Source organism: Urocampus carinirostris, chromosome 18 (assembly GCF_059441175.1).
Source record: "Urocampus carinirostris isolate Australia breed hairy pipefish chromosome 18, RoL_Ucar_1.0, whole genome shotgun sequence".
Taxonomy (NCBI): domain Eukaryota; kingdom Metazoa; phylum Chordata; class Actinopteri; order Syngnathiformes; family Syngnathidae; genus Urocampus; species Urocampus carinirostris.
In genome coordinates this window covers 20,335,938-20,346,162 of record NC_142366.1, presented here as the reverse complement: position 1 = coordinate 20,346,162, position 10,225 = coordinate 20,335,938, and the positions used below count along the sequence as shown (strand labels likewise).

At 40.1% G+C, this 10,225-nt stretch overlaps 1 pseudogene; it reads right to left on the bottom strand.

Annotated features, from left to right (window-relative positions):
- Positions 1 to 6,271: 6,271 nt before the first annotated feature.
- Positions 6,272 to 6,452, bottom strand: LOC148348620 (U2 spliceosomal RNA; annotated as a pseudogene).
- Between the last annotated feature and the right edge of the window lie 3,773 nt (positions 6,453 to 10,225).

The window sequence follows — 10,225 nt, the reverse complement described above, 5'->3', positions numbered from 1 at the left end:
GAAGCAGGTCGGATCGGAGGCAGGCAGAATCAGGTAAACAGGTCAAGAAGGCACAGGTAATCAGGAGAGTCATACGGGGTACAGAAATAATCCTCCGACCAAGAGGTCTCGGCGTAGCGTGCTTAAAAAAGGAACATAAACCAATCAGGAAGCGCATTCCAGCGCGTCAGATGATTACCCCAGGTAGCTCCACTTAGGTAATCATGACAGGTGATTACATTATTCAATGATCGTGAAATTTTCAAGCAAAAAGTATTGGTTTTGTATCAATATCTGACTGAATGGGATTGATATCAAAATTTCCAGTATCATTAACCTCTCATAGAAAGATCTTAAAGGATGCATTTGAATCTGCCTGTTGTTGTAACTTCTCATGAAAGAAACTTTAGCAAATTGATAAGATTGTCACATTTATACTCAAAATTAGTCTTGATAAATTCAAACCTGTTGACTGAAGTCACTTAAACTATTACGAATAAAGCCACAAAAAAATGTTCACCTGGCAAATTACGACTCGACAAATGATGAAAATGCCTGTTGTAGCAAGGTGTGCAGATTAATTTCCATCCACGGCTTTAAGTGCTCCAGCCTATTTTTTGCATTTCCTGAAAACAGCGGAGATGAAGTAATGACAGCGATTAGATTACTATTCTTAAGAATCCATTAGTCAAAAAATGACACCCAGGATATCACACAATGCATTCTCTCCCTAATGCAATAAGGTGCCAATTATAACACTTATGCGGAATAAGTGGACTCTTCTCCCTCCGCCTGGATGAAGAGAACACAAATCATCATTACCGTGTATTTCTTAATGCTATCTGCACTTAGAGGCATTAAGAAGACACTAATAAGTTTAGCCTTTGCAAACTGAGTGCAAACGTGTGCTCCACTTTCTCACTCTTTGTCCTCTCTTGGCTCATTAGTCGTTTGGACCTGTGTTGCTGGCATGCAGAACTATAGGCTGATAAAGCGCACATGATGTTCATGATGCTTGTGCTGTCCATCAAGGCTGGTGATTTCTGTATAAAATAAATGAAAAATAAAAACAATTGGGTCCAATGAGAATGTCAATTAATAAGAAGTGAGTCTTAACTGACATATTGTATACAGTCCATTAAAAATGAGACATTGTGTATTATTTAGCAGCTACTAGTTGTAAAAAACTATTTTTTAAGAAAAAACAAAACAAAATGTATTTGAATAATTAGCAAAAATACATGAATCATCATATAAACATGTACTCATTGGTCAAGAGTTTTGCATTATTTTACATTAATCCATCCCGTCTGTCCCGTCCTGTCCTGTATCTTGCTCGTGTATGCAGTAGCCGGTATCGATCCCGTCTGTTTCGCCCTGTCCGGTATTTGCTCATGTATCCTGTATCCTGTATCTGGTATCGATCCCGTCTGTCCTAATCTCTTCTGCCCAGCGATCGCCGAATCGCTGGCTCTTGTGTTCCCGCTCATGACTGCCCCGGTCCCGTAGAATAAAGCTTGGTTGAAAACGTAACGCGTCTGGGTCCACGGCCTGTTTGGGTTCTGACATAAATGTATTGTATTTTATATATTCACATAATGACAGGTGAGGCAGAGACCCATCTGCCTACCCTGTCTGGACATCAATGCTTTGTTCTACTATTTGAACATTTGCAAATTTTTCGATGGTTCATTTTTCAAGTAGATAATTGACAGATTTCAATATCACAGTTTACAGATCATTTAACTGCCAGGGTTGTTGTGGCACTTCCTGTGGTGTGGCTTCGGCAAGTACAGCTAGCGGCACCCATCCTTATTTTATTATAGGGGCCTGCTCCCCCTACATAAATTGGACATACATCATTTAACATTTGCAAAATTTCGACCACATAAATAGCAATAGCAAGTGAAGTTAAATGAGAAAGAACTTTAACATTGAATAAATATAACCATTTCCAATATTTTATAATTCCATGCTGCCAAGTGAGGCAGAGCCAATGTTCCCTCTAAGCTGCGCGTGTGCGCAATTGCGCACTACCCAGAGCTTTTCCGCGCACAAGAAAATCTAGCCAGCTCACAAAAATCAGGACTCGAAATTGCTAATTAAGAAGCGAATTAAGTCAAAGTTACAGTGCATGAAGGTAAAAATACAAGGATTCCCCTGACGTTGTGTTCTAAATGCGGTATTTGGAAGTCAAAGTCGAAGTAGAACGAGGTTGAGTAAAGTCAGTAGAGTTTTTCGAGAACCGGCTTCTTCGGCTCGGCTCACTAAAAGGAACCGTCTCTTTCGGGTCCTGAACGGCTCTTCAGGTTATGTTTGCTTCTTTCATCCCTTTATGACCAAATAGTATGTAAAATTATGCACAAACTGACTTAAAGGAAGGGGGAATAGAATAAAATAGAAAAAAATACCAAAATGAAAAAGTAGTGAAAAGCTGAGAAAAAAAAGAAACAAAAGGAAGAGAAAAAAGAAGGAAAAATCCAGAAAAAAAGAAAAGAAAAAGAAACAAAGGAAAAAAGTAAAGAGAGAAAACAAAAAAAGTAACAGCTAGGAAAAAATAAACACAATAATATTTTTTTAAAGGAATTAAAAAGAAAAATAGAAAAAAAAATGGGAAAAAGAAGAACAAGATTGTGTTGCAAATGACGTTTGTAGGCCGTACAACCTTTGCAATAATACATGAGTCAATTCATTCAAAAGTGAAAAATGTTTTTGCATTGCCGTAAACTCAGCAAAATGTGTCGTGATGTCAAGTTTTGGTCATGTTTGATAATGACTTAGTCGCCACACTTGGGATTGCTGTTGCTCACTGTCGTTTCAAGCGTTGCTCACCGACATTGTGTGAACGCTCAGACCTGTGGAAAATTAGAGAGCACATTGTGCAGAGCCTCACTTGCCTCATTGTATGGCACTGTTTCGCTCTAAATAGTAAATTGATTGAAGTGATTTGGTGATATATTAATATAAACACATTCGTTTACATTTTCAAAATTTAAACCACAGAATTTGTAACTTAATTTAGGTTGTGTTAGAAAATATTGGCATGAAATCTGTCTACCAGTTGACGGCGGCACCTGCTACTTAATGAAAGAATCATCGGGCTACGCTGCAGCAACTTTTCCATAACTAGCTCTCATTGGATAAAAAGACAAAAAAGAAGGAAAGAGAATTTGATGGCAGTAAGGCAAAGCCGTGGGGAATGTCAGACAATGATGAAAGCAAACTTGGCAAGAGCCACAAAACACCACACACCCCCTCTATGACATCAAGGGGAAGGAAAAGGGAATTATAATAACGCTGCCTTTTCTTTTTTAATTAATGAAGACAGCTATTTGGATGGTAGGAGGCAGGGCAAGCTGTGAGGGATCTCAGATGATTGGAAAACTTCAAACAAAAGCGCGCTAGCCCGTACGCTACGTAAACTTGTTTAGGCCCTGAGTAAATAAGACATGGCCATCGGTGGCCCCGAGTGGACTTTTGTCTTTTTCGTTGTGTTTGTGTGAATGGCATTTGAGATTTTTGGCTTGACTGACTGAACAGAGGGGAAATGAAAAGGGAAAACATTATTCATACGACACATTATACAAGTTATTGAGACTTTTGAGAACTTCGCTCATTTCCACTGAAGTTGGTTTTAATAAGGTTCCATGGGAGTCGATGCTTCGGGGTGTTGACTCCGGTGTAAGTGTGTGTGTATGTGTGTAAGATGCATTGGGATTAACGCCACACAAAAGAAAAGCATTCCTGGAATGCCATTACTTTTCTCATAAGTACTGTAACGCGGAATTCGTGACATTTTGTAACTAGACTTTTGTCACAAGGTAGTTAACCGCTACCTATTATAAGCAGGATATAAATCACAATGCCCTTTCATGACTTAGGTACTCTTTTGCTCACAACATAACCTACGCTAACTCTTAATCCGCTAGTAACCAGTGAAAAGATTGGTGGTTATGTTTATATTTACCTACAAAGTACAACAAAAACAGTTATGTTGGTGCCGTCTCAAGCACAGAGTATGAAGAGGCTGAATTTCTCCTCATGGAGATATTTTCCCTATTGTATGGTTAATGGGGATCGAAACCTCCCGCGAAAAGTGAAAATCCGCGAACTAGCGACGCCCCTTCAAAATTGCTTGAAAAAAAAAATACTTTTTTTTTATCATTCTATTTTATTATTATTATTTTTTAGACCCGGTTAATAAGGACCAAAACCACCCGCGAAAAGTGAAAATCCGCAAAGTAGCGACGCCCCTTCAAAAATGCTTAAAAACTTTTTTTTTTTTTTTTTTTTTTTTTTTTTTTTATTATTATTATTTTTTTAGACCCGCGAAGCTCTGAACCCGCGAACCTGGAACCGCAAAGTAGCGAGGTCCCACTGTACTCGAATCTAAGCCTAATTTACAACAACAATGTGAAATACTGATAACAGTGGGTCCGTTTATATTCTCACATTTGTTTGCGTAGAAAGTGTGTTCGGAGGGGGGACGACATACGCAGGAACAGTGAAATCAATGTGTCAGGACCAGACAGATAACAGGACCCAATTGCGTAACGTTTACCACAAGTTTTATTGAAGGAAAGAGGAAGGGCTGCGCTCACGATCAGGTGTTCTCTGGACACGCGAAGCAGGTCGCTCTCGTACTCGGATTGTGATCCAAATACGGAAGTGGATCTTCCATAGCAAGCGATGACGGTGTCAGGGACTGGGTGAGCAAAGCGTGGTCGGGGTCGGAAACGAGTGCACTGCAGGAAAGAGGTCTAAATACAGTGGAAGCTAGAACTCTTGTTGGTGATAGGAATGAGTGGAGAAGTGTTGTGAAAGGCTAGTGGGATGTTTGGACGTGTTCTATAGGATGGGCTATGCTACGCCAGGGGTAAACCAGTGAAAGCTGTCGGGCCCTGCTGTTGAAAAGAAGAGTGTGTTGTGTCACCCTGACCCGAGTGACATGGCTGCTTTCTTGTGTGTTGTGTGTTTAATCTGGAGGGACGAAAGCTTGACCACCTTGGGTGCTGAGGTGCTTGACTTGTTTGGGTGTTTGGGCATTTGGGTTGGCCATGGTCATTTGTTTTTTGTGTTTTTTCCTTGTTTTTGTATACGTGTTTGTCCTGCTGTCAGTCACCCCTCTTGAGGGATATGACCAAGGTATATAGATAGATAGATAGATGGATAGATTATTGATTAAATATGTCTTTTTTTGCTATTTTTGCTGTGGGTCTTTGGGCCTTTTTGTGACAGTATACTCCTTAATTTTGATTAAACAAATCATAGAAATAACCTCGACTTTATTTTTCTTTACTGTTCCCACTATACTCCTCAGAACTCCTTGTCCAAGGTCATAAGTGCTGAAAAGAATTGTCAGAAGAGACCCTGTAGCTGTGTAGTCGAGCAGTCATATCAAAGACCCTACATTTTCCCTGTTTTTTTCCAGTGATACCACTTGCAGCTTTACCTGTATACATCTGTAAATTCCAGACATAGTTGTTTTCTTCATCACAGGCCAGCCAAATTCCGATCCCATACTGCCCTTACTTACTTTCTTGCTTACTTTCATTTGAAAGGTCTGAAGTTACATTAGTTCCTGGAAAAATACTATGCAATCTACCAGCTCTATATTGAATTGACCTTACATGTCTCTACACGTCTTTGTGTTATGTTTGTGCAGATATACAGGAAAAATGGCAAAATGAGAATCCCCTCGAGCTCACATGAGTGGGTGAGCGGCTGGCTGTCATTGTGTTGACTGGCAGTCAACTTAGTATTTCAGTTTCGGTGGTACTTAGTGTTTTATTATCTTGTTTTTACATATGAGACCATTTCAATGTTAATGCAGTAAAAATTGTTTTTTTACTCTAATTTGTTGAATAAACATTCCTCACAAAGTAGGGAATCCTTAATGCAATAAAGAAACGTGTGTTGTTTTTGTACTTTTTTAAAATCCGAAACACAAGAGTGTAAAAGCAGTTTTAGGTGTTTGACTTCAATCTGAATTTGCCGTAAAATCCAGACTATAGAGGGCACCTGGTTATAAGCTGCACCCACCACTTTTTAAGTGCGTGCGCACGCAATAAAACTTGGGACACAATCACAAGTTCAACCCAGACCAGGCTGTAAGTTCCACAAATGTGGGGTTTTGGGGTTTTTAAGGGTTATTGATCTATTTTCGTTATTCATTATCCATTATCCGTTATCGGTCAGTTCATAATACGCTACAAAGCTTAGGAGCCGGGACACTTACTCTCAGCCAAAAGGCCAAGCTAAGGTCCTAGCCCTAAAGCCTTGCTGCAATCATTGCGAATGCACCGTTCCCGGAGGTACTGCTATACCGGGCCGATGCGTGGAGTGGACAGAGCGAGCTCATATTCCATCTCCGAAATGCAAAAATCAAAGATAGTGACTTCATAGAAAGTACACAAGGCCAAGCTAAGGATCTAGCATCAAAGCCTGTTGCCTGTGCGAAGCAGAGACGATGGTCAACTGAATGGCATTTCAGTTGCTTGTAACTAAATAAATAGTGGACAATCTTAGAACCACAATTGGCATCATGAATGGAAAATGATACCTGTAATTAACGTATGATGCAGACTTGTAAAGTCCGGGTCCCGTTGAAAGTAATCCAAGGAAACAAAATGTATATTTCCAAAGTTGAGGGTGGGAAAAATATATATCCACTATTGTCCGCTGCAACAACAGACAGATCTATCAGTAACTCAGCTTTACCCCACTTCCCATCAGCCTGCGTTTGCTCCGCCCCTTCTTTTTGATTCGCTCGTAGAACACATAACAGAATAAATCTCTAAAATAAATACATTACAAAATATACAGTTGCAAATACATATTATACATGGTTACACATATTCACAAAGAAAGACGGTACACCGAGAGAGTTTTCAAAGCTTTAATAATAATAATATAACTTTCATCCCAAACCGTGCCTTTGAAAGGTACCAACAAGCTAGTAGGATCACGCTCACAATGCATCAAACGTGTCTGTCAAAAGAAAGCATCCCATAATTGTGAAATTCACGATAGATCGTCCTCAACCTCGTCCTCATAACTATTGCCATCAAGGGCGTCTTCCTCATCATGGGAACGCACCTTTCCTTTACAGACAATGTATGCATAAACTTAGAGGTTGCAGTCTTTCTTGGCGCACATATTTTACTGGTCTTAATCTTACCTTTTATACTCCAACGCCGCTGATGGCCGTTAGAAAAATTACATAAAATGGCCGCTTCACTGAATAAGCCGCAGGGCTGAACATTTGGGAAAAAAGTAGCGGCTTATAGTCCGGAATTTACGGTATATGATGATTTGTAACTTGATGGCTAAGTTCGGAGTAATGTTCTACTTTTGGGTGTCTGGGGTGTTTTACTTTTCAAATAAAGTAACTAGTAACAATAACCAATTAGTGTTTTTCAGTAACTTACCCAATACTGTATGTCTCTTGTGAATGAGTGTGATCTCTGGCGGGGCGGCACGTGGTGTGTATTACACATAAAAGAAAGGTCATGCTCAAACACAGAGCGGTGCTAAAGGTTAGAGGCGAGCTGTAGATAGAACAAAGAGAGGAATGGGGCTTATCAAAGCTATCACTTGGAGCTAGACTGCTAGAGGTCACCAAACCCTTGACATGACGTACACATCTAATGTCTCAGCCAAGGATCAATACGACTACACTCAGACAAACCAGATAGGCTTAAAACCTGTGTAGCCCCACCAGCGTAGAAATCAAGCACTCACTCAACACTGATGGGGCGGGGAAGAAAAAAAATGTGTGAAAAGAAGAGAGGGTTGAGAATTGAAACAAGAAACGGGCAAATAATCAATTAAACAGTTGTGCAATGAATAAAATTGACTTTTTTGCAATGCAAATAAGCACAGGGGAAGAAGTTAACAGTTGTGATCAGGATTTTCTCTGTGTTCTCAGGATGAGATGGAATAAAGTGATGAATCATGCAAAATATTTTATATTGAGAGGAAAACAATCAATTAAACAGCCGTGCAATGAATACAATGGACTTTTCTCAATGGCGAAGAAGCACGGGGGAAGAAGTTAAAAGTTTTTATTAGGATTTTCTCTGTGGTCTCAAGATCGGATTCAATGAAGTGATAAATTATGCAGATGATATTGCATATTGAGATTATTGCAGCTGATTAATATGCAGCAGATTTTGCCTTTAGACTTGTTAAATCAGTTTACTTCAACGTAATTGTATATTGAAAATGCAATGTTCGAATACAACTTGATAACCACATAACACCGATTTTGGCTAACCTGCATTGGCTCCCAGTTAGCCATAGATGTGACTTCAAGGTTCTCTTAGTATTGTATAAAATCATACATGGACTTGCTCCCTCTTATCTTTCAGATCTGATTTGCCCCTACGTCCCGGTCCGAAGCCTACGATCTGAGAGTGCCGGTCTTCAGGTGATCTCAAGAGCAAAGAAGTGTTCTGCTGGTTCGAGAGCGTTCTCCATCCGGGCACCGGTGCTGTGGAATGCTCTTCCCCCTGAGATCCGATCTGCAACCTCAGTGGAAATGTTTAAATCTAAACTTAAAACTCACTTCTACTCCATAGCATATGAATAACCTACTCTTCTCGTCGGCTGAAAAAATAGTCTGTGTAATATAGTGTAATAATCTGTGAAGCCCTTTGAGACTCTTCGTGATTTAGGGCTATACAAATAAAAATGACTTGACTTGACTTGACATAAACATGTAAGAAAAACATGTATGAAGCTGTATTGCTATTGAATATACATACAGTATACAGTCTTGCTTGCCGATTCAGAGCACCTTGGGAGCAGATTGGCTGATGAACTTCTTTTAAATCCCCGGCTTTCAAGAGATCCCTGTCAGATCGTTATGCGAACCGTTGCTCCAGCTCAGCAAGCCCTCACGTTCAGACTCTGTTCCTGTCTTGTATTCTCTGCCTGTTACCCATTGCAAACCTGTTTCCGGACCTGACTCTGCCCCGTTCTGCCTTCCCGTTATCCGACCCGTTTTGCCCCGCTACCTGCCTGACTCCTGTTGCCGACCTTGTTTCCGAACTTGACACGGCCCTTGCTCTCCAGTCCCGGTTAACGACTTGTCTTACCTGCCAATCTTCAACGAACCTCGTTCGACACTAAAGTGCCTCTTCCGCATCTCCTGCTGCCTGCTACCCTTGTCCATCAACCATTGGATTGTGGAAGCAAGCCCTACTCTCCCTCTTCATTAATAAAACCTGAGCAAACGAGCGCTATTGGGTCCTGTGTCTGTTTTTGGTCCGTGACATATACATATAAATATATACCTATGTGCATGTGTGTAAAACGCTAACGCGATAAAATCATCTACCTACCGTTAAAACTGGACTATAAGGTGCACCCGATTACAGGCATCATTTACTACTTTAGTAAAGGGAAACACATTTTGCATACATATAAGCCGCATCAGTAAAGTAAACAAAAAGACGTGGCAGTTGCGCAGTGCTAACAGGTCACTAAAAGCTTTTTTTTTTTTTTTTTATGAACTGGTTGGTGTTTGTTTGTGTCTGACGGTTATTATGGCTATCCATATCTTCTTTGTTGACTTATTTGGAAATTTGGTTTCAGCTAGACGTTATAGCAATACTTTGCATCGCACTATAGCTACAATGCACTATTTTTCATTGCAGTCTTATTACGATGCACTTTCAACTTAGCCCAGTCCCCAAGCACTACCTTGTAAATATTTGTGTTTGTCCTGGAATGCCATGTCTAAGCTCATTGTAAACAATGTTCATTACAATGTGTTCTAATTCGAATCAAAGTGGAATGATTAGTTGTAAATGATATATATTAAGTTTAGTTCATGTTAACCTAATACAACTGCCCTGCTTCATTTATAAACCGTCCACACCAATCTATAGGCCTCACGCTTCTAAACGTAGGGGGGGAAATAGCATCTTAGCAATTGCTTTTCACAGTAATTAACTATATGAAACTGACGGGATTACCTAATTATGAATTATTTCCAATATGCTTTTCTAAATACCTGTTTGAAACACAGTTTCCTGAATGGGACAACATTAAACCTTCAGTTGAGGACCTTCTTTCCAGCAGGTCCATGTTACATGTTGAATTGTCCTTGGGTAAGACACTGAACCCCTAATACCCCGAATAAGCAGGTTAGCGTCTTACATGGCTGCATACAAAGCTATTGGGAACTGTGGAGCACATTGTAAAGCGCTTTGGGAAGTCATTGACTTGAAAAGCGCTA